The sequence below is a fragment of the Ovis aries genome, chromosome 3, assembly GCF_016772045.2.
Source record: "Ovis aries strain OAR_USU_Benz2616 breed Rambouillet chromosome 3, ARS-UI_Ramb_v3.0, whole genome shotgun sequence".
NCBI lineage: Eukaryota > Metazoa > Chordata > Mammalia > Artiodactyla > Bovidae > Ovis > Ovis aries.
The window spans coordinates 49568160-49593936 of NC_056056.1; positions in this window are offsets into that span (position 1 = coordinate 49568160).

Consider the following 25777-nt stretch of genomic DNA (forward strand, 5'->3'; position numbering starts at 1 on the left):
AAAGGAAGCTGAAAAAAATCAACGCTCATAGTCAGTTGATTTTTAACAGATGAGCCAAAAGAATGCATAGGGAAAGGAACTGTCTTTTCAAAAAATAAGTGATGCAACATCCAGGTGTCTGAGGTTGTAAATGTGTAATATTGATCCCATGAAAATATTAATGGAAGATGGATCATAAAAATAAAAGCTAAAGCTATAAAGACTCCAGGACAAAACACTAGAAAATATCTTAGCTACCGTGAGATGGATAAAGATTTGTTAGGTATAAAAGAAAGCATAATGAATTGGATCTCATCACAATTAAAATCTTCTACAGTTCAAAAGGTAGCTTTAAGCAAGATAGAAAACAAAACACAGTGTAGACTACAGGAAATATTTATAATAAATATATCTAACAAAGTCTTTATGCTTAAAATACATAATCTCTATAACCCAATAACAAAAAATTATAGCTTAAGATGAGTGAAACATGAACATATATTTCATGAATACAACTTATATCTCAATTCACATAGTTTCATGGCTTATATACATTTTATAAAACTCACTAAATTTTATTGTTAAAATCTGTGCCTCTTATAGTAGTTAGTTATACTTAAATAAAATTGATTAAAAATTAAAGTGGAAAATGACCCTAAAATCCCACAGTAGGTAAAAATATTTAAATTTCTCTGTAGAGTTTCCACACTTTATCTGCATGCTTATTTTTTGCCTATCTATGTTTATAAATATTTCTTGTTAGTTTCACTTCCTATTAATTGAGAAAGAAAATAAAAATAATTTTCACTATTTCAATTCTGTTTTTATGATAACCATTTTATTAGTTCTTCCATTTCTAATAGTCATAGCCATCACTTATGGAGGATCTCTTAGTTTTCTGGCAATGCATAAGGTCATTTGCATGCATTATTTCATCTTAATCCTCAACTTATCCTTTAGAAAACAGTTACCCTAATGAGCAACATTATATTGATTTACATTCTTTTTAAGAATTAATGTATCTAAAATTATGCATCTACCACTGAAAAAGAAATATCCCCATTTTCTCATGAAGACTTACTGTATGCTCACTATTCATATTTTCTTCATATTCAGTGCCATTTTTCACTCTCATTTTTTTTGAACTATAGGAGTGGTTGTTTCTAAGTGTATCAATTTCCAAGAGAGGTGTATTGGCTAGAATTTTTAGTTATAAACACTAGAATCTACTTTAGCTAATGGTAGAAGAAAGATATGAATAAGGATATAGAAATATTGGGAGAGATGAAGAAATAGCTAAACTGAACTTCTACATGAATGGTTCTTTAAGGTTTAGCATACGAACTTGTCTGCTGAAGGACTGCTGCTTCTCCTATAACTAGGACATTTCAAGATATTGCTACCACTGCTTCAGGCTCCAGAGGTACTCTATCTTTCCCAAGCAGAAATTCTATTACTGCCACTGATTGCAGGAAATAACTATGAAACAGATATTGTGCTCTCTGCCTGATTTTGTCCACATGACTTTTTCCACATTAAAGTAAATGAGTTCTATGAGTATATCAGATTGGCACAGCCTAAATCACAGGTATGTATTCCGATTGCAAATGAAACTGGAAATGCAGAAGTTTCATTCATTCATCCATTCATTCATTCACTCTCCCACTGAGTTAATTATATTCCGCAGTAAGGATCCAGGAAGGATAAGCCTCAACATGGTGGGAAAATTGAAAAAGAATTTAGACAGTGTTGAATAACAAATTCACAAACTTGATGGAGTTGAATCCTTGTATTTTAACATTTATTAAAATGTTCCTCCCCAAATAAGCTGTACCATTTAATTCTTTAATTTTATAATTTATTGATATTTTCTTTTTGACTGATGCATGATTAATTTTAATGTTCCATAAATGTGGAAAAATTGCATATGATTTTTGTCAGGTGCAAAGTTTGACACACACACTGATAGCTATCACTCTTCTATAGCTATCATTTTTCATAAGCCATAACCAAAAGTGACTTCCATTGCCTCAAGTCACTGATTGGTTGTTTTTCATTGTTCATCAGCTGCCTGAACAGTCATTTACCTCTTTGCCCTATTTAGATTGCATCTTTCATTTCTCTAAATTTATCCTTACATTCCCAATTCCCTCTGCATACTTTTCCATCCAGTGCCCTTACATGGTAAAATCCAAACCATTGTTAAAATCTTCTTTCTATTAATTCAGGTATCATACACAAGCAGCTGAATCTATCTAGAGAAATGTTAAAAGCAGGATGACAGATTTCACTTTCCATTTATATCCATGAATATCAAAAGCATCCTCAGAACTTTCAAAATTCTCTTTTCCTCATCAATTCATTCTTTCAGTTTCCCAGACTGCAATTTCATAACTTTTGGTTCTCAGACTTCTCACAGGATAATCTTGAATTTGAGTAGTTGAGAAATTTTAGAAGAAAACTTCATGTTGCCACCCGGCAATCTCCCAACTTCATGCGCACACACTCTACCTTCTCTCATAAGGAATTACTGTGCATCCCTGCTCCTCTTTAAAGGCAATTTGTTCATTTGCTCTATTTAAAGGTTTGGTACCTGTAATATATATTTTTTCTACCATATCATCAAATTCTTCTCTACTGTGTCATTTCCAGAGACACATAAACATGCCATTATATCTTTTTTTTTAATTGCATTCTCTTATGTACCCATTCAGTTAACCACCAATCCACTTTTTTGCTCCTTTTTAAAGGAAAGTCCTTGAAAGAGATAAAATTTAAGCTTACTGTCTCCTCTTCCTCTCTTGTATTTTCTTCTCAGCCTAATCAAGCTTTCATTCCCACTACATTACAAAGCCATTCTCAACAGACATAAGGATGCTGTAAATCAATAAATTATGTGTCAGTGTAAGCAGCTCCATTGCCCCTTTTATCTTTGCTCATCCCTATTTTCTTTAGACCTTAATCACAAAGATGAGCTCATTAGGCAACAGTTAACTTAGGTCCGGATTTCTGCTTTGCTAAATATACACAACACCTTAGCTAACATGTTGATTCCTTTACTAGATTAAAAGGAGTAAAAATGAAGAAGTAAGCACTTAAAGAGTGACTGACCGTTACCCCTAGCTTCCTTTAGTAAATATGCTGGTGGATCCCCCAGGTGCAGTAGATCAGATGGGCAAGAGAGCATTCAAATGCAGGCAGATCTTGTGAACTAGACTGCTTCCCAAGAAAGACTCGAAGTCAGCAGTCCTATATGCAATGGAAAAATGGCAAAGAACCTGATTTCCTGCCTTAACACCTGAGATTCTTTCCCCCATTTCCCTTTAATCTTCCAAGTTGATTTTTAGACATAAGTTCACCCTCTCCCCAGATTGCTGGCTTTTTTGAATAAAGTAACTTTCTTCCCTGCCAAAGCTTGCCCCTCAATGTATTGGCTGTTGAGTGGTGAGCAGCTAAGCCTGTGTTCAGTTACACTGGTCCCCTTGCTTTCATCCAGCCCTGTCAACGCCCTGAAAGGGCTCTAGCCATGTTTTCACATTGTCATATATTATTGCTCTTATTGTTTTAATTTGTAAAAGAAAGACAAATTAACAGCAACTTGGTCGGACAGCTGTCTCATGGCACCCATTGCATCATGCTATCCAGCCCAGCCGCCTCTACTTCTTGCCTGACTCATTAAAATGACCTCTTTATTGGTCTCCCTCAGCCACTCTGCTATCTCTTCCAGTCAAGTATACATAAGAGAAAGATAGATCTTCCTGAAATATAAAGTAAATGAGCTCTCTCCTGTGAAAGATTCTGAAAGACTAAAGGTTTTCTACAGTAGTCCTCCTTTAGCTCCCAGTCATCCCCCTCCATCCTTCTAAATAAACCCAGATTGTCCAACCATGGCTGCTAAACCAGATACCCAGTCTTGCTGCTCCTAATATCCTCTCCTGTAACTAACTCAACATAAAATTTCCCGACATTTGAACTGCAGCAAATTATCAAAAAACCTGACTTTTCCTTAGCTATTCTAAAATATCGTTAGCTACATACCCACCCAGAACAGTTTTTTAGAGGTATTCTCACACTATAATATTTTTGTAAAACCTTGTGCTTATGGGCCTTTGTCAATTTTCTCCTTTGAAACTGATAGACTCAATTCTAGCTTGTGGATTCCTTTAACAGAAAGTAAATTAATTAATTAATTAATAGATTATAAATTTGCTCATAACCTCTCCTACCATTGATTCCTTGCTCACTGTATTAGCTACTCAGGGCTACCTGTTTTTCAGATAAAACAAGATATTTCCCCATGATGTCTTTTGTTCATATTGTTTATTATGTCTAGAAAATGCTTGCCTCATGACACTCATGTGTTTACATGACTTCTTCTCTCACATATTTTTAGGTCCTTTATCAAATGTTGCCTCCAGGGAAAAACTGTATCTTAGTAATCAATCCATGGTAGTACTGTCAACCTTTCCCTACCCTTACCTGCAACTCTTTCCCCTACATTGTGTATTGCTATCATAGTACACAATCTTATATGCCTTATATTAATATTTGATTATTTAATGTTTTCCTTTAACTGACAGTAGGAAGAACCAGGAATTAAGAAATATTTCTGGCCTCTTCATCAATCACTTTTTTATATTTCAATCATTTGATTTTTATAAATAAATTAAAAGTTAATATCATTTGACATTAAAAGATTTCTAGCAAATATTTTTATGTTTGGACTGAACCTTTTACCCAGGGTGGTAACAAATTCCCATTGATAGGGTTATAAAGACATAAAAACGACTGACTTTCCTTGTCTATGTGGAACAGAATGTTCAGAACATGGGCAGAAAATGAGAGGATCATTCTGAAAGCTTCTTTTCTATGGCATGCTTAAATAAGTTTCACTAAAGATGCCTACACCTTGATTCCCAGGATGGCAAAAGGTATTACAGGGAAGTGATAAAATGCAAGAGTGTTGTAATGGAGACATATACCCAGATTATCCAGATGAGTTCTAGATAATCACATGAATTCTTAAAAAAGAGAGGCGGGAGTATCAGGGGCAAAGGGAAACGTGACAACAGACACAGAGATCAGAGAAGGAGATTGGACAATGCTTCTCTGCTGTTTGAAAATAGAACAAAGAACCACAAGAAGGAAATGCAGGAGGCTGGAGACTTTTAAAGGCTGGAAAAGGCAACAGGCAGATCCTCTTTCAGAACTTCCAAAAAAAAAAAAAAAAACATAGCCATGCTGACCTGCTGATTTTGGCCCTATATATGAAACTCATTTTCAGACTGATGACCACCAGAACTGGACAGTTAGAAATTGGGTTGCTTTGAGACACTAACTGCCAACATATGCTGGATCATCAAAAAAGGAAGAAAGTTCCAGAAAAAATCGATTTCTGCTTTATTGACTATGCCAAAGCCTTTGACTTTGAAAGAGATGGGAATACCAGACCACCTGACCTTCCTCTTGAGAAATCTGTATGCAGGTCAGGAAGCAACAGTTAGAACTAGACATGGAACAACAGACTTGTTCTAAATAGGAAAAGGAGTATGTCAAGGTTGTATATTGTCATCCTGCTTATTTAATTTACATGCAGAGAACATCATGAGAAATGCTGGACTGGAAGAAACACAAGCTGGAATCAAGATTACTGGGAGAAATATCAATCACCTCAGATATGCAGATGACACCACCCTTATGGCAGAAAGTGAAGAGGAACTAAAAAGCCTCTTGAAAGTGAAAGTGGAGAGTGAAAAAGTTGGCCTAAAGCTCAACATTCAGATAATGAAGATCATGGCATCCGGTCCCATCACTTCATGGGAAATAGATGGGGAAACAGTGGAAACAGTGGCTGACTTTACTTTGTAGGGGCTCCAAAATCACTGCAGATGGTGATTGCAGCCATGAAATTAAAAGACATTTACTCCTTGGAAGGAAAATTATGACCAACCTAGACAGCATATTAAAAAGCAGAGACATTACTTTGCCAACAAAAGTCCATTTAGTCAAGGCTATGGTTTTTCCAGTAGTCATATATGGATGTGAGAGTAGGACTATAAAGAAACTGAGTGCCGAAGAATTGATGCTTTTGAACTGTGGTGTTGGAGAAGACTCTTGAGAGTTCCTTGTACTGCAAGAATCAACCAGTCAATCTAAAAGGAAATCAGTCCTGAGTGTTCATTGGAAGGACTGATGATGAAGCCTAAACACCAATACTTTGGCCACCTGGTATGAAGGGCTGACTCATTTGAAAAGACCCTGATACTGGGAAAGATTGAAGGTGGGAAGAGAAGGGGAAGACAGAGGATGAAATATTGGATGGCATCACCAACTCAATGGACATGAGTTTGGGTAGACTCCAGGTGTTGGTGATGGACAGGGAGGCCTGGCATGCTGCATTTCATGGAATCACAAAGAGATGGACACAACTGAGTGACTGAACTGATCTGAACTGAAAACACTAAGTTTGTGTTAATGTCTTACAGCAGTAATGGGACAGTAACACAGATGCATCATAGTTCTCAGATACAAAATTGTTCATTCCTTTTTGATGCATGAGATCTAGAATTTGCCTCTCTTTTGATAATATGGTGGATGATGTGATAATTCTGAAGTTCTCTTTTTCTCTATAGTTTGCATAGCTTGTCTTTGCTGATCCACTCTAGGCTTTTCTCACATTATAAGAGAACTCTCTTTTAGAACTCATGAATTTTACTTTGCAAAGTGTATTTTTTTAAGATAGGTTTTAGTCTTTTTACAATTTACCTTGGTTATATGTATTTGGACTACATTAAATCATTCTACTTTATCTACTTGTGTTTACTTTTTTATCTATTTATTGTCTTATTTATCCTCTGTAGCTGTATCTCCTTTCATTCTAAACCTCCACTTTCCTGTTTTTAACTCTGAGTATCATGTTAGTCTCTACTCATATAAATGAAGAAACTATGTGTGAACCTTTAGTCCATCCTGAATTATGTTAAGAATCTCCTGTTTATCTGTAGAGTCATTTTTTTTAATCAGATATTTTCTTTGCTTGAAGAAATTTTACATGCATTATTTGTTTGATTCTCCTAGAAAAACCTGGAATGCAGGTAGGGAAGACATCATTGTTCCCATTTTTGTACACTCCTAGTAGTTTTAAGTCCATTAAACTTCTTTCCTTATCAGCGCTGCCTTCAGTCTCAACCAATTATCTCAAGTAAGAGCAGAGAAAGACAGTGGTACAATGCAGGTAACGGAAAAAATCATCATTAGTTTGTTGTATGATCACTTATACACTTATATCTGAACTATAGTTTGTTATTTTAAAATAAATCAGCTCTTGGTGGTAGTGCTGACTCTCTTGTGACTTTAGTGTGAGAACCGGGAATTTAGTGAGGGAATTTAGTGAGGGAATTACTGACAGTGAGAAGATATCAGAAATTAAATTAGAATGGAGTGGCCAGGATAAGCAGAAATAAAACCTAACCCTAAAGTTGCTAATGGATAATTTTGTCATTAAGTCATTTCATTTACTCACTTTGACACATTCTCTGACACATAACGTAAATTGGACTTCTGTTGCACATATTTAACCAGAAAGGAAAAAAAAAAAAAAAAAGCATAGCATCAAACTGTGTTTGAAGGGAAAGCTAGACAGTATTAGAGAAAACACATTTTAACATAATTTTTAGGAAACTCTGATATCCCAATTTCAGATACTGATACAATTATAGACAGTCCAGGGTTATAATAACTGCTGTCAGACCAACAGAATAATTTTTTATTATTCTTCCACCCAAGTAAGAAGAAAATAAAACAATTCGTTGAGTACCTTTGAATGCTAGGTATGGTACTGAGAACATTTATGTATGTTCTCATTTCATCTTGTCCCAGTAAATCTGGTATTTTTATTATATTCAATATATTATTTAGAAAACTATGATTAGAACACACACACACATTTAAAAATGACCAAGAACAAAATACACAGTAAGCATAGTATTTCATATAACAGTCTACAAAATCAGGCTCATATAGAACATAGAAAAGAAATACTATATTTATCTTGTTATAATATTCAATTCTGAAAAACATAAGCTTCCTCCGTTGTGATGGTTCTCCAAATGAGGTCCTGGATCAGTAGAATAAGCATGACAAAGGAAATTAGCAGAAATGAATACTATTGAGTCCCTCCCTAGAACTACTAAATGCAGCAATCTGTTTTAACAAGTCCCCTGGGTGATTGTGGATGCCTCGAGTTTGAGTTTGAGAAGCAATGCCTAGTCTTTGCCTCTCTGCTTCATTCTTTTCTCCTTTTGCCATAAAAAGTGTGTTAGTCGCTCAGTCGTGTCAGACTCTGTGAGATTCCACGGACAGCAGCCCACAGGCTTCCCTGTCCATGGACTTCTCCAGGCAAGAATACTGGAGTGGGTTGTTGTTCCTTTCTCCAGGGGATCTTTCCAACCCAGGGATCGAATCAAGTTCTCTTATATCACAAGCAGATTCTTTACCACTGAGCCATCAGGGAGGTTCTTTCTGTAAAAATGTTCCTTGCAAAATCTTCCATAAGACAAGACCCTCACTGAGAAAATTATTTATTTTGTTTCTTAGGTATTTTCTTGTAGAATGGATCCTTGAGTTTTCTAGACCTTCCTTTGGCTTCAATATAGTGTGTCTGAATCTTATTCCCTTTCCACATTGCTAAAAACATGTTTTCTATTCTTCTAGGAGCTCCAGTTTAAAGTTTATACATATATATATATATATATATATATATATATCTCCACATTTACAGGGTAAGAAAAGGGAGTGGGCACTTAAGGGAAAGATCAACTAGATCTTCGGTCAGTCATGATTGATCTGTGTGATTTTTGTGATTTCTTTAAATGTCTTTTGCTAGGGATGAAAATGTAGAATATCTTATTTTTTAAGGAATGGGAGATGTTATGCTTAAGCTCAATATTATTGACTCAGTATAGGGTCCTGGAATCATTTTTAATGATTAATTGCCATGGGCATATGCTAAGGTGACTCCCAAAGATTTCTACCTTCTGGTGTTCAAATCTTCATTAAGTTAGTTTTAAGATTTTTTTTTAATGTGGACCATTTTTAAAAACTATTGAATTTGCTACAATATTTCTTCTGTTTTATGTTTTGTTTTGATGGGGGGGGGGTGGCTGAAAGGCATGTGGGTTCTTAGCTCACTAGATAGGGATCAAACTGTACCTCTTACATTGGAAGTCCCTTCATTAAATTATTTTTCCTTGGTATGAGCAGGACCCATGACTAGTCTCTCACCAATGGAAGATGGCCAAGGTAATAAGATGTCATTCCTATAATTAGATTTGTTATTTATACAATTTTATCATAGCTCACTGGAGCTAGAAACTCTCCTTGCAATCTTGAAGTAAGTGGCCATTTGGGATAGTCCATGTCGTAAGTGTCAGCTACAAATTGACACTTGCCATCTACATCTACAAAGATTAAATCATGTGCTACTGCAGCTGCTGAATTTCAACACTCCCTGAAAGGACTTCAGGGTGAAGAGCAGAAATAAGGAAGTTTGTGCTCTGGGAAAAACTAGCAGAACAGGTCTTCAGAGAGTTAAATATTTTCCGGAGCTGATTTTACGAGCCCAATTCTTATATCTCCTCAGATCTAGAAAAGCACTATAATCCTTCATGGTGATGACTGCTCATTGTGACTAGAAGAAACCTTCTGCAAAAAATATACGTTCTTGATTATATGTACTCTCCCTTAACTAAAATTACATGTATACTGACTTCATCTTGCCTGGGAAATCTCATGGAGAGAGGAGCCTGGTGGATTATAGTCCAGGGAAGTCACAAAGAGTCAGGCATGACTTAGTGACTAAACAATAAATATTGACCTTTCCCCTTGCCTTATTAGAGCAGTTTCTCAGAGCTATATGAGATGCTATCTATTGGACTGTAGTTCTCATTTTGCCCCAAATGAAAGTTGACTCACAACTTTGTGAATTTTTTTTTTAACTTGACACAAGGAAATTTGGGCAGCCTGAAGGTAAACTACAACCAGGAAAAAACTAGAGATCATGGTCATATAGCAACAAAGAGATCTATTCTTCCCACAAAACTGAAAGAACTTAGAAGCAGGTTTTTCCTCACCTGAGCCTCAAGATAAGAATATGATCCAGCCAATATCTGCCTTGTGGACCATGAGAACAATCCTGATTAAAAGACCCAGGAAAGCCATGTTAAACTCCTGATTTACTGAACCTTTGAGATAATATTTCCAATTTTTTTTTTTTTAAACTGCAGGTTTGAGACCATTCTGCTACTTCTGTTGTGCTGCTAAGTCGCTTCAGTCGTGTCTGACTCTGTGTGACCCCATAGACGGCAGCCCACCAGGCCTCCCCCATCCCTGGGATTCTCCAGGCAAGAACATTGGAGTGGGTTGTCATTTCCTCCTCCAATGCATGAAAGTGAAGAGTGAAAGTGAAATCGCTCAGTCGTGTCCGACTCCCAGCAACCCCGTGGACTGCAGCCCACCAGGCTCCTCCGTCCATGGGATTTTCTAGGCAAGAGTACTGGAGTGGGGTGCCATTGCCTTCTCCGTGAGATCATTTTATTATACATCAACACAAAATTAGCACACTATTTTCCTCTGGTTTTCAACTCTTGTTACACTTTTCACTCTTCTCTGGCAGCAGCCTGTAAAGGAAAAAGACAAGGAGAATCTGATAATGTGGACCACACTGTTCCTAGTGGACTCCTATCTCCCTCTTCCCTGCAGGCTGCCCAGTTCCACAATAGTGCACACCTTGCTTAGTTTCTCTTTAGGATCAGTCTTGTTTTGGGCAGAAATAATTATCTCTGGAATATCAGAATAATATTGATTGGTCTATTTCCCTTTTTCCTCACAGAATGAAAAAAAAAATTGCAAAGTTTGTGAAGGCCCCCACCCTCCTGATAACTTTGCAGTAATTGTTGATGACTTCTTTTCCAGGAGTTTTCAAACCATTCCTACTGACTGCCTAATTATCTCTTTTTTTCTGAATATGAAGCATTTGTGAGATTGTATCTCACTGGCTTCCCAGTACTGCTTCTGGGAAGGCTGAGGTAGAAACTAAGACTTTGTTATTGCTATATTTTTCTCTTTCTCTCCCTGTTCACCACTTTTTTAAAAAAAAATATGACATAACACTGTGACCTTTCTTTTCGTTTCAGTAATATGGGTATTGTTTCCTAGTTTCCATCTTATTTTTTGTTCATTTTCTAGCAAGGATATATTTTTTGAAATATCTTTTGTCCTTAAAATCCTCTTGCCCTCTGGCTTCCCTCCTATTGAATCAATGTGTTTCAGTGCTGCAAGGGAAAGATAAATTACCAGCTAGGGAGATAAAATCATTTCTCAACTTTGTTATTTCTTCTTTACTCTTTGCAAACAATAATTTTGAAATCGAAGTCTAGCTTAAAAAATAAAATAGAAAGTTTTACACATTTCTTGAGCTACCATTATGTTATCATGGGTTGCCATTGCCTTCTCTGAAGTTAGCAACAGCTGTGCTTATATCCTGAATGCTTCCACTAATCTGAGGAATCTAGAATAGACTCAGAAAAGCAGAGATTGGAATGGTGGTGGCCAGAGGTTGGGTTGGGGGGCCGGAATCAGAATTTTCAATGAGTATAAAGTTTCAGTTATGTAAAATGAATGGAGTCTAGAGAGCTGCTGTACAGTATAGAATCTAAAATTAATATCACTGTATTGTGCGCTTAAAATGTGTTAATGGGCAGCATACAGCATACAGTTAATAATGTTATAATAACTTTTTGTGGTGACAGATGGTAATTAGACTTATTGTGGTGACTATTTTAAAATGCACATAAATATTGAATCTCTGTGACGTACACCTGTAACGAACATGCTATTATATGCAAGTTATAAACCAATAAAAGAGGGTAGATCTTAAGTGTTCCTGTTAGAAAAAAAAAAAGGTAAAAACAAAAGTGAAGGGGCACAAGGGAACTTTTAGAGGTAATGGTTATGTCTGTTACCTTGATTTGGTGATAGTTTTACAGGTGCATATATTTTATATTCAAGCTCATCAAATTCTATACATTACATATATGCAATTTTTTTACATCAGTTATACCTCAGTAAAGTTATTTTTTAAAAAGCAGTGCTCATGTACTTGTATGATAATTTTTCTGTAAGTCAGTGCTTCTCAAAGTGTTGCCCCTAGACTAGGAACATTAGTATCTTCCTAGAACTTACTATAAATGGAAATTCTATGCTCCTTCCCAGGACTATTGAATAAGAAACCCTAGGAGAGAGGTCTAGCAATCTAGATTCATGAAGCCCTCCAGGCAATTGTCTTGCAGAGTAAAGTTTGAGACCTGCTACAATGAAGATAGGTGTTGAAAGAGAAGATAGCAGTGACGATGTACATTTAAGAATTTGCTGGAAAATGCAAAAGATCAAAGTTCTACATCTCTAGCTAGCTTCAGAGACATAGGAAGAAGAAATGAAGAATTTTAACTAGTGGAACTCTCCAAATATATCTGGAGACTTTGAAAATATTGGAGCCTGTGGCCTATTGTCCTGGGCATTCCCTAGAGTTTGGGTGGGATACAATCCTTAGGAGAAGTTTCACTTTAATGTTGTTTCAAATGGTGTCAGAGCAATAGAGTATGTTTGGCAGCAGGAGATTTGTGAAATAGATCTCATGGGATAATGCTGTTGCTACTCCATGTCTTATGCACTGTATGCAGGACACTGAGATTTTCCTCTTTTACCTACATAGGATCCCAGAAATATAGAGAGGATGTTAAGGACCTTTGGTTGGGAATATGAAGCTATGTGAGGAAAACCCAGTGAAAAGAGATGATGACAAGTGATTGACAACCATCTGGTTAATTGCCAGCATCATTGGGCACCAGCACATCCCCAAAGGTCAGGCAGCACCAGGCATATCACAAGTCGGGTAGGTGTGGGAAGAGGCTGCTCTCTAGACATAAGTGAGCTACATAGCTCAGTTGGAGGCCCTAGAGAAACACAGCATATGTAATTCCTCCCTCCTGCCAATAGTTACTGTGAAGACTCATGTTCACTACATTTAGGCACCATATTGTGAAAGAACAGAGGGAAGAAGGGAGAATTCTTTTTGAGAGTTTGATTTATATTGATGCAATATTTATCAGAAAGGGAAAAACTTTCAACAAAAAGGATATTTAAACCAATGATCACTGATTTATCCTTGAGAGATGAGTTTATACACATACCTCGTAATCTCCTATCCTGCTTCCACTTGAGATATAGGTGAATGAAATTAATAACATCTGTTATAGAAAATAAGGCTTTGTTTTTAGTAACATAACATAAGCTTGAGTTAAATTTCAGTCTTATTGGATTATGTTAATTGTTAGGAATAAGAATTTGAGATTCAACTTTTATTTTTTGCCATTTTACAGTGGCTTCCCTGATAGCTTAGTTGGTAAAGAATCTGCCTGCAATGCAGAAGACCCTGGTTCGATTCCTGGGTCAGGAATATCCACTGGAGAAGGGATAGGCTACCCACTCCAGTACTCTTGGGCTTCCCTTGTTGGTCAGGTGGTAAAGAATCCGCCTGCAATGCAGGAGACCTGAGTTTGATCCCTGGGTAGGGAAGATCCCCTGGAGAAGGGAAAGGCTACCCACTCTAGTATTCTGACCTGGATAATTCCATGGACTATACAGTCCATGGGGTCACCAAGAGTCTAACATGACTGAGCGACTTTCACTTTCACTTTCACTTTTCACAGTGGCTATTAGAATACTTCTGTTTGCTCTGCTTCTCAAGGACAAAATATAAAGTTTTTATTTTTTTAATTTTATATAAAATATTTTTAATCTTTGTCATATTTATGCAGGTGACTTAGTTTTAATCTAAACAAAATATTTTTAAACTAGCTCAATTTATATGGTTAATCTGATTATGTTTAATTTGAGAAAAAGAATAATTTTTATTTAATCACATATTGAGTGCATATATTTCCCTTAGGTTTTTAATTTAATTTTGCTTTTAGATGATTTGTTTTGAATACACACTGTATATGTTACCATTATATGTAACTATAGATTCCTTGATCACAGTATCGATTATTACAAAGATATTTTCAGAACAGTGATGAAATCAATAATTCAGCCTCCAACTGTAACAGCAAAAAGTGCTTTCCAGGTTGAGCCTAGAGATTACACGGTTAAATTCAGGGCTTTGATTGCATTTTTTCCTGTGTGTAGATGTATAAAGACCCTGTAGTGGGTTGAAGAAAGTTCCACATGATTATTGGTAATGTGAGAAGAAAAAAATGTTGATTTAATGTGTTTGGGTTCATTCATTCGAAAATATGTTTTAAATTATTTTTTTATTTCTATATTAAGCCCTTGGGACCTTGATGGGGTCAGGGTAGATGTAAGCTTCTCTCTATAACTTGTTCATGATACAGTTTAAAGACAAAATGTAACTGATGACAGAGTAAATAATACTTTCTGAAAGTGGAACTATATTCAAAGTATAATTTTGTCATTGGAGAAAGATACACTAAGTCAGCCTGTAAGTGATCAGGACAACTTCATAAAAGTGGCAAAATCTGAGCTAAAATTTAAAAAAGACAATCCAGAGGGACAAGCAGGGGAAATATATTCTAGAAGAAATGTCGTTTTTCCCTTGATATACTTCTGAGAAAGCTTGGAAATTTAGAGTAAAATGCTCCGTTGTAAGCTGCAGAGATAAAACTGTAAGAATAAAATTGTTAAAACTGGAAAACAAAGGTTGTTCTCCATCACTGAAATAAAGACAGTGAATCTGTGATTACAGCTAATTAAAAGAAACTCAGATACGGTTGGTAAATCCTGGAGTGGATTGTGCAGACTGTTTAATATCCTTCTGAACTATAGACAAAACTGTCCTTGGCTACTGCTTTGTTAGAAGAAAAAAAAAAAAAAACCATGAAAAAATTTCAAGTCAAAATTTGTACTGCTTTACTATTGGGAAACAAGCCACTGTCTCCTGATTTTTGAACAACAAAAGAATCCCAACTAAAGTGTGTCTCATAATATCAGCACCAGCTGAAACCACAAAAATATCAACTTGTGTAAATGAAGCTTGCTTTCCTCTTAATAAGCCAGAATTTGAAAGAAATACTCTGTGACCTCTGCTATTAATATATGGTTGATAAAGTTTCAAACTTAACTGTCCTCCATTGAGAAATGACAAAGACATTGTATGTGTGGTACACATTGGGTAATGGCAGAGTTGTCCTCATTGACAGAGTATTAAATACCCTTAATTGTACTTTAACGGTATTGCCCTATGCTAGTTTCTGTCACATTCTCTCTAGTTCTTCACTGCCTTTGATTTATCTTAGAAACAATCTCTGAAGCTCTAGTCAAGTGGTACTGCTTTGAGTACAACTGGCTCTGCTCCCCAAATATAGTGCAAGGCCATCAAGCCTGTCCAAAATGCTAAATACTGTTACATGAAAACTCTAAAATTGATTATCAAATTGCACTTTCTTACTCCTTATTTTCATAAAAATGTTAGTTTCAATGGCAAAGCTGTAAGAAGAAACCCACTGTTACCAGAATTTAGGTGAGTTCAGTGCAACAGAAGAGCACATTTTGATTGGTAAAAACAATCTTTTAAATTCTAGATCCTTTGCTTTTATGATAGGTAACAAAATTCACTGAGTACAAAAATGAATAAATAAGTTATTTTTTCTGCTAGTTCTACATGCAGTGACTAAACTCACATCCATTTGAACTATACATATCCGTATTCTTTCTCTTTGTATATTTTATTTTATAACACAAATATAGTTCTGTTCACTTGAACGAAGGGAACTTATTTTTAATGGTATAATAATCCCAAGCTAAGTGACTGATAATATCAGAAAATTATATGTGACAATGGAAAAAAAAACTGTTATGCAGAACAAAATATAGAAACTGTTATAAAAGGTGTCCTGTAATCTATGTTCTATTTACACTGTATGAAATAGTGCAAAGAAAGAACATGTGTTGCCACGACCTGGAATGAATTGTTTTGTTTGTTTGCTGAAGTCCCTGCAGACTAGTCTGGCCACCCCATTATTCTCCTGGCTCTCAGAGCCAGATATGAGCACTCTTAAATGTGACAGGAAAAAAAAAAAAAAAAAAAGGTAGAGACAGGGCTGCTGAGTGCAGACCCTTCCCAGGACAGATTGGGTCACAACTTCCTTCCAGGCCACTTAAGGACCATCCTGAATCAGCAAAAGCCAGAAGTGAACCACTGCTGTTCAGACCTGGAAAAAGAGAGCGTTCTGTCACTTTTGCACGTGGCAACTAGGGAATTATCAGATGGCCAGGTCCACTTAGGACATGGGCTTCAACAGTATATGAACCAAAAACTTCCAGAAGAACAAGTTGGGTTTTGAAGAGGAATAGGAACCAGAGATCAAGTTGCCAACATTCATTGGATCATGAAGAAAGCAAGGGAATTCTAGAAAAATATCGATTTCTGCTTCATTGACCTCTTGAAAGCCTTTAATTATGTGGATTGCAACAAACTGGAAAATTCTTAAAGAGATGGGAATATAGACCACTTTACCTGCCTCCTGAGAAACCTATATGTTGGTCAAGAAGCAGAAGTTAGAACTGGACATGGAACAAAGGACTGGTTAAAAATCAAGTAAGGGGTATGACAAGGCTGTATAATGTCACCCTGCTTATTTAAGTTCTATGCAGAGTACATTATGCAAAATGTCAGGTTGGATGATAAATCACAAGGGGGAATCAAGATTTCTGGGAGAAATATCAGTAACTTCACATATGCAGATGATACCACCCTAATGGCAGAAGTTGAGCAGAATGAATGAGCTTCTTGTTGAAGGTGAAAGAGGAGAGTGAAAAAGTTGGCTTGGAACCCAACATTCAAAATCTAAGATGATAACAAAAATAAATGAAGATCATGGCATCCAGTCCCATCAGTTCAATTCAGTTCAGTTCAGTTCAGTTCAGTTGCTCAGTCATGTCTGACTCTTTGCGACCCCATGAATCGCAGCACACCAGGTCTCCCTGTCTGTCACCAACTCCCAGAGTTCACTCAGATTCACGTTCATCGAGTCAGTGATGCCATCCCGCCATCTCATCCTCTGTCGTCCCCTTCTCCTCCTGCCCCCATTCCCTCCCAGAATCAAAGACGTTTCCAATGAGTCAACTCTTCAAATGAGGTGTTTTAACATCATTCCTTCCAAAGAAATCCCAGGGCTGATCTCCTTCAGAATGGACTGGTTGGATCTCCTTGCAGTCCAAGGGACTCTCAAGAGTCTTCTCCAACACCACAGTTCAAAAGCATCAATTGTTCAGCGCTCAGCTTTCTTCACAGTCCAACTCTCATATCCATACATGACTACTGGAAAAACCATTAAGTTATTTTTAAGATTTTTTTTTAGTGTGGACCATTTTAAAAAACTGTTTAATTTGCTACAATATTTCTTCTGTTTTATGTTTTGTTTTGGGGGGCTGAAAGGCATGTGGGTTCTTAGCTCACTGGATAGGGATCAAATCTCTACCTCTTGCATTGGAAGTTCCTTCATTAAATTATTTTTCCTTGGTGTGAGCAGGACCCATGACTAGTGTCTCACCAATGGAAGATGGCCAAGGTGATAAGATGTCACTCCTATAATTAGATTTGTTATTTATGCAATTTTATCATAGCTCACTGGAGCTAGAAACTCTCCTTGCAATCTTGAAGTAAGTGGTCAACTTGGATTGGATTACCGTGATATTGAATGGTTTGCCTTGGAAACGAACAGAGATCATTCTGTCATTTTTGAGATTGCATCCAAGTACTGCATTTTGGACTCTTTTGCTGACCGTGATGGCTACTCCATTTCTTCTGACGGATTCCTGCCCGCAGTAGTAGATATAATGGTCATCTGAGTTTAATTCACCCATTCCAGTCCATTTTAGTTCGCTGATTCCTAGAATATCTACGTTCACTCTTGCCATCTCTTATTTGACCACTTGCAATTTGCCTTGATTCATGGACCTGACATTCCAGGTTCCTATGCAGTATTGCTCTTTACAGCATGGGACCTTGCTTTTATCACGAGTCACATCCATAGCTGGGTATTGTTTTTGCTTTGGCTCCATCCCTTCATTATTTCTAGAGTTATTTCTCCACTGATCTCCACTAGCATAATGGGCACCTACTGACCTGGGAAGTTCCTCTTTCAGTATCCTATCATTTTGCCTTTTCATACTGTTCATGGGTTTCTCAAGGCAAGAATACTGAAGTGGTTTGCCATTCCCTTCTCCAGTGGACCACATTCTGTCAGACCTCTCCACCATGACCCTCCCATCTTGGGTTGCCCCGTGGGCATGGCTTAGTTTCATTGAGTTAGACAAGGCTGTGGTCCCATCACTCCATGGCAAATAGGAGGGGAAAATATGGAAGCAGTGACAGATTTTCTTGAGTCCCAAAATCACCGTGGACAGTTACTGCAGCCATAAAACTAAAAGACACTTGCTCCTTGGAAGGAAAGCTATGACAAAACTTTAGTTTACTAAAAAGCAGAAACATTACTTTGCCAACTAAGGTTCATATAGTCAATGCTGTGGACTTTCCAGTAGTTATGTGCCGATGTGAGAATTGGACCATAAAGAAGGCTGAGTGAAAAATAATTGATTCTTTTGAACTGTAGTGCTGGAAAAGACTTTAAGAGTACCTTGGACCACAGGGAGATCAATTCAGTCAATTAAAGGAAGTCAACCCTGAATTTTCATTGGAAGGATTGGCTGAAACGCTAATATTTTGGCCACCTAATGTGAAGAGCTGGCTCAGTTGAAAAGATCCTGATGCTGGGAAAGAGTGAAGGCAAAAGGAGAAGGGGGTGGCAGAGGATGAGATGGTTAGATAGCATCACCAACTTAATGGATATGAGTTTGAGCAAACTCTGGGAGATAGTGGAGGACAGAGGAATCTGGCATGCTACAGTCCATGGAGTTGCAGTGTCACACGTGACTGAACAACAACAGGTCCATTGCCCCTCCTAAAATGGATAACCACATCCCCTTACTCTGGTATCTAAAAGTGGATTTGTTAAAGTCTTTGAGCCTCAAAATATACATGTTTTATTATTTATGATAATATGTTATAAAATTATATGTAAGCTATAGCTCTTAGAACACTGTCAACAAATGTGGCTGTTTTCACACATTTAAAATAAAATAAAAAAAAAAACAACCTTTTTTTGTGATTCTGAGTATACTCTCATATTTACTACCTTTCTGAGACTTTCTTTTGGCCACTTATATAACTGATTTCTACAAATGATCTATATGTTTAATAAAGATAGTGCTTTCTCTATATCTCATGTTAGAGCTAACTGTCCTCTATCTAGCTATTTAACATCATCTATTTTTCTGTTTCTCCACTGATTAGACCTTATTTTTATACATACACCATAGACACAAGCACACACACCAAATCTTTCCTTTTCTGTTTTTGCTTGATTATTTTTTTCTGCTAATGATTTAAAATCATTCACAAATAACGATTTATCTATTTTTCCATCTTTGAGAGTTATATTTTCCTGTATTTTGAAGTAAGTCAGTTAGATGCATATTCATGGGCTATTTTCAATGCTGTCTTCATCATTTTTATCAGGACATAGTTTTATTCTATATTTCTCATCTTAAATTTTGTTTCTCTCTGAAATTAAATTTATTTAACATCTTTTCCTTTTGCCCATAATATGATTCTAATCCTTTATTTTTATTTTTCTGAATCATATCTATTTAACGTGTTTGTTTAAATTTCAAAATATTGAATCTCATGTGATTGTTGAGCATGAGAGTATCTCTACTTTGATTTTTAAATTTAACCTCTTATGATTATTATTATATTGGGATATATTTGCTTTTTTAACTCATGATTTATATTTTGCAAATTTTATTTTTTCCTTCCTTTTTTTTTTTTTTACTTCTTTCTGCTTCCAGTTACAGAGTGCATTTCAGCTGCTACACTGAAAATTATTCATTTAAATATCTATCTGATGTTTCCTTAATAATCATATTTATATTTATTTTTCCCTAATCCATCTTTAAATATATGTAATATTTCCCTAGACAACCAACTTCTCTCAGCACACTTTCACTTCCAGGTTTCCTTGCCTGTGTTGATAGCAAATGGACTTTTCTGTTTCTGGGTATGAGACGAAGGTGAGGGACTGCTGCATAGCTTCCCATTAGATTCCTTTTCTTCCTTGTCTTCTGCTTATTCTCTTGCTTTCTGAAATATTCTATTTTAATCTTTCACTTCAAAAGTAGTGAACCAGATGTAAAAGTATAGGATACAATTTCTTTCCCTCAAAACTTTGAAAATATGTCTATTTTCTTCTTAAAGTTTTTGTTAAGAAATTTGATGCTATTTTAACTTATGTTTGTACTATTGCTGTCTGCAAAAATAAATGTGAATTTTTTACTGTCTAAGATATTTGGCTTTTTATAAAGATTTTCAATCTGATTTCTTTCACATTAACTATAGAAAAATCATAGTCCTGATTTTCTCAAGCCTATCATCCTTTCTATTTATTTTTATCATATTCATAATTAGATTTTTTCCTTTCATTTATCTTATTATTATTTTAATTTTTAAAACTTTCTAATGTTTTTGCAGTATAGTTTCTCCATTTGACAATACAGCATAACAATTCAGCCATGGATTATGTATATTCACCTATATTTGAGCATTTTGAACGATTTCATATATTTCCAATTAGTTTTTATTTATTATTATACTACCCTTAGGTTTTTGGAAAATTCTCACTTATTCACCCTTCTTTATTAATTCTATATCTGATATGAATTATGCTCTTCAGAGTCTACACATTTGTATTTCTTTGCAAAACATATATTCCTCTAAGTCTATATTGACCAGTAATATGTACCCAAATTAAGGTACTAAAATCCCAAGCCTAACTAATAGGGTAATAGGTACACATTTAATTTTATAAGAAATTCAGACAGTGCTTTAGAAAATGGCTGTAAAATATGATATTCACAACAAATCATTGGAAATTCTTGTTCCTCTGCATAATAAACTGATGCTGAGCATTTTCTCATGTGCTCATTTTCCACGTGAATATCTGCTACACTGAACTGTTTGTTCAAATATTCTTTCATTTTATCAATTTAAATATTTTTATTGAGACTATAGTTCTTAATATTTTCTCACTACAAAATCTTTGTCATATATAAATATTAAAATAATTTTCTCCTAGGTCATGTCTTATTGCTTTATTTTCTCTGCATTATCTTTTCAAGAGCAACAGTTTAAAGTTTGGATGAAGTAAAATTCATTTTTTTCATTATGGATTGTGTTTTTGCTGTGATACACAAAAAATATTTATTTGAAGGTTGCAAACATTTTCCCATATGTTTCTTATAGAAGTTTTATAACACTAGGATTTTTTTTTAAATCTATGATTCATTTTGAGTTGTTTTTGTATGAGGTGAGGCATTAAATTTTCTTGTTTTTCATTTGAGTATCCCCTGAAGTAGGAAATCCCTATCGTGTGCTTGTTAGGAAAACTGCATGGACAGAGGCTGGCAGGCTATATATTCCATGGGGTTGCGAAGAGTTGGACATAACACACATACACACACACACACACACATACACACATTCAACTTTTCCATCACTGTTTGTTGAAAAGATTATTATATTCTTCATTGGATTTCTTTGTACCTGTATGAAAAGTCAATTAACTACTTATGAGTGAGTATATTTCTAGATTTTTGTTTTATTGATTTCTGTGTCTGTTCTTTAGCCATATTCAGTGTCTTGTTTATTGTATTTAGAGTAAATCTTAAATTTAAATACTGCAAGTCTTCAATCTTTCTTTTTTAAAAAGTTTTATTGGAGGATATTTGCTTTACAATATCATGTTAGTTTCTGCTATACAGCAAAGTGAATCAGTTATACAAATGCATATTTCCTTTCTTTTTTAGATTTCTTTCCCATTCAGGTCACCACAGAGCATTGAGTAGAATGCCCTATGCTATACAGTAGGTTCTCATTAGTTATTTTACACATCTTTGCTGTTTAGTGGCTGAGTTTTATCTGACTCTTTTGCAACCCCATGGAGTACAGCCTGCCAAGCTCCACTGTTCATGGGATTTCCCAGGCAAGAATACTGGAGTGGGTTGCTATTTCCTTCTTCATGGGATCTTCCTGATTTAGAGATTGAATCCACCTTTCCTGCATTGGCAGGTGGATTCTTTACCTCTGAAACACCAGAAAGTGAAAGTAAAAGTCACTCAGTCATGTCCTACTCTTTACAACCCAAATGGACTATACAGTCATGGAATTCCCTAGGCCAGAATATTGGAGTGAGTACCCTTTCCCTTCTCCAGGGGATCTTCCCAACCCAGGGATTGAACTCAGGTCTCCCACATTGCAGGCGGATTCTTTACCAGCTGAGCCACAAAGGAAGTCCAACAGTACTGGAGTGGGTAGCCTATACCTTCTCCAGCAGATCTTCCTGACCCAGGAATTGAACAAGGGTCTCCTGCATTGCAAATGGATATTTTATCAACTGAGCTGTCAGGGAAGCCTGAACCATCAGGGAAGACCTATTTAATACATAGTAGTTTATGCATGTCAATCTCAATTTCTGATTTTTCCTACCCTTCCCTTTTCCCCATAGATATCCATGGATTTATGCTCTAAATCTGTGTCTCTCTTTCTGCTTTACAAATATGTTCACTTGTATCATTTGTCTATATGTATATAAACATATCAGTGATAATACAATATTTTTGTCTAACTTACTTCACTCTCTATGAGTTTTAATTCTATCCATGTCTCTGAAAATGGCACTCTTTCATTCCTTTTTATGGCTGAGTAATAGTTCATTATACACACACACACACACACACACACATATATATATATATATATATATATATATATATATATACCACCATCTTCTTTATCTACTCCACTGTCAATGGACACTTAGGTTGCTTCCATGTTCTAGCTATTATATATAGTGCTGCAATGAAAATTGGTGTGCATGCATACTTTTGAATTATGATTTTTTCCAATTATATACCCAGGAGTGGGATTCCTAGATCATGTGGTAGTTACATTTTTACTTTTATTGAGGACCTTCCATACTGTTGTCCACAGTGGCTACACCACTCTACATTTACATTCCCACGAACAGTGTATGATGTTTCTCCATATAATTTTTTTCTCCATATAATTTCTCATGGATTAGGTGACCATAGGAGCATGAGTTTATCTCTTGGGCTTTCTAGCCTTTTCCTTTGATATATAATTCTGTTTTTATGCCAGCACCATACTGTCTTGATTACTGTAGCTTTATAGTATAGTTGGAAGTTAGGAAGCCTGATTCCTCCTGCTCTGTTTTTCTTTCTCAAGATTGCTTTTGCTATTTGAGGTCTCTTTCATTTCCATAAAATTGTGACAATTTTTGTTCTAATTCTGTGAAATATACCATTGGTAATTTGATAGGTATTGCATTGAATCTGTAGATTGCTTTGAGTACTATAGTCATATTCATAACAGTAATTCCTCCAATCAAAGAACATGATATTTCTTTCTATCTCTTTGTGTCATCTCTGATTTATTTCATCAGTATCCCAGTTTTCTGAGTATAGGTCTTTTGTCTCCTTAGGTAGTTTATACCCAGGTATTTTATTCTTTTTATTGTGATGGTAAATGGGATTGTTTCCTGATTTCTCTTTATGATCTTTCATTGTTACCATTATGGGACTGCAAAAGATTACAGTGCAATTATTTTATATACTGCAACTTTACCAAAATCATTGATTAGCTCTAGTTGCTTCATGGTGGCCTTTTTAGGATTTTGTATGCACAGTATCATGTCATCTGCAAACAGTGACAGTTTTACTTCTTTCATAATTTGGATTCTTTTTATTTTTAATTCTTCCATCTTTGTACTTATTTTTCAGATTCATTTAGACTATTCTCATTCCTTTAACTTTCCACACTAATTTTAGAATCAGCTTAATTATTTTTATAAAAAATCTTGGATTTTGATTGGAGCTGTTACATCAGTAGATAAATGTTGGGAGAATTGACATCTTAATAATATTGATCTTTTAAACCTATGAGCATGGCTTATCTTCTCATTGATCAAAATAATCTTTTCTTTCATAAGAGTTTTGTAGGCTTTAGGATACTGATTTAGTTTATTTACTGTACAGATTTGCTAGATTTAATGTGCATTTATATTTTATGTGCTGTTTTAAATGGAACTATTTTTTAAATTTCCATTTCTGATTTTTGTTTGTCATATAGAGACCACTTGGATTTTGCGTATAAATTATACAACTTTGCTAAACACAAATGTTTGTGTTTAGTTGCTCAGTTGCGTCCAACTCTTTTGTGACCCTAGGGATTATAGCCAGGCTTCTCTGTCCATTGGGATTCTCCAGGCAAGAATACTGGAGTGGATAGCCATTTCTTCCTCCAGGAGAACTTTCCAACCCAAGGATTGAAGCCAAATCTCCTGCATTGATAAGTGAATTATTTATCAAGTGAGCCACCAGGCAAGCCCTAGACACAAATATTAATTCTAATGTTCTTGGAGATACTTTAGAGTTTTTTCTATATTCTATTGTAAATATAGCTTTATTTCTTCCTTTACAAACTTTGTGCATTATATATATTTTTATGTCATTGCTATAAACATAGCATGTTACTGAACAAGCAATGATGAGAGGTATGGTCCCAATCTTAGGGAAAATATCCAGCCTTTTGTCATTAAGTATGATATTAATTGTAGAATTTTATAGATGTATTTTATAAGATTAAAACATTTTAATTCTGTTCCTAGTATTATGAGAGCTTTTGTAGCACCACTTCAGAACCTGACCTTATTCGGGTTTCAGTTGTCTGTTGATGAATTATATCTTGGCTCCTGTTCAGAGAACTTGTATTTGGCATCCTGTTGTCCACAGGGATTTCAGAAAGAGACTCCCATTGTGACTTTGAGGTCTCTCTTTCTTTCTAATCCTGAAAATTAGCTCCCACATAGATATACATATATTCTTTTCTCGTTGATATTGTTGAACTCTTCTATATATGTTTAAAAGTACAATTTCTCAGTGTTTCTGGATGCAGAACATTCATTTAATCATGCATGTTGCTAAAAATAGAAATTATTATCCTTATGTGACAGGTTATTAATGAAAAATCAGGTATCTTCTTTTTTGCAAAAAGGAAAACTGAGTTCCCATGATGTTAAAAATGAATAAAATTCAGATCCACCTGATCTTAAAATTTCCCCTTTCTGGTAGTCCAGTTCAGTTCAGTTCAGTTCAGTTCAGTTCAGTTCAGTCGCTCAGTCCTGTCTGACTCTTTGCGACACCATGAATCACAGCACGCCAGGTCTCCCTGTCCATTACCAACTCCCGAAGTTCACTCAGACTCGCATCCATCGATTCAGTGATGCCATCCAGCCATCTCATCCTCTGTTGTCCCCTTTTCCTCCTGCCCCCAATCCCTCCCAGAATCAGAGTCTTTTCCAATGAGTCAACTCTTCGCATGAGGTGGCCAAAAGTACTGGAGTTTCAGCTTTAGCATCATTTCCTCCAAAGAAATCCCAGGGCTGATCGCCTTCAGAATGGACTGGTTGGATCTACTTGCAGTCCAAGGGACCCTCAAGAGTCTTCTCCAACACCACAGTTCAAAAGCATCAATTCTTCAGCACTCAGCCTTCTTCACAGTACAACTCACATCCATGCATGACCACTG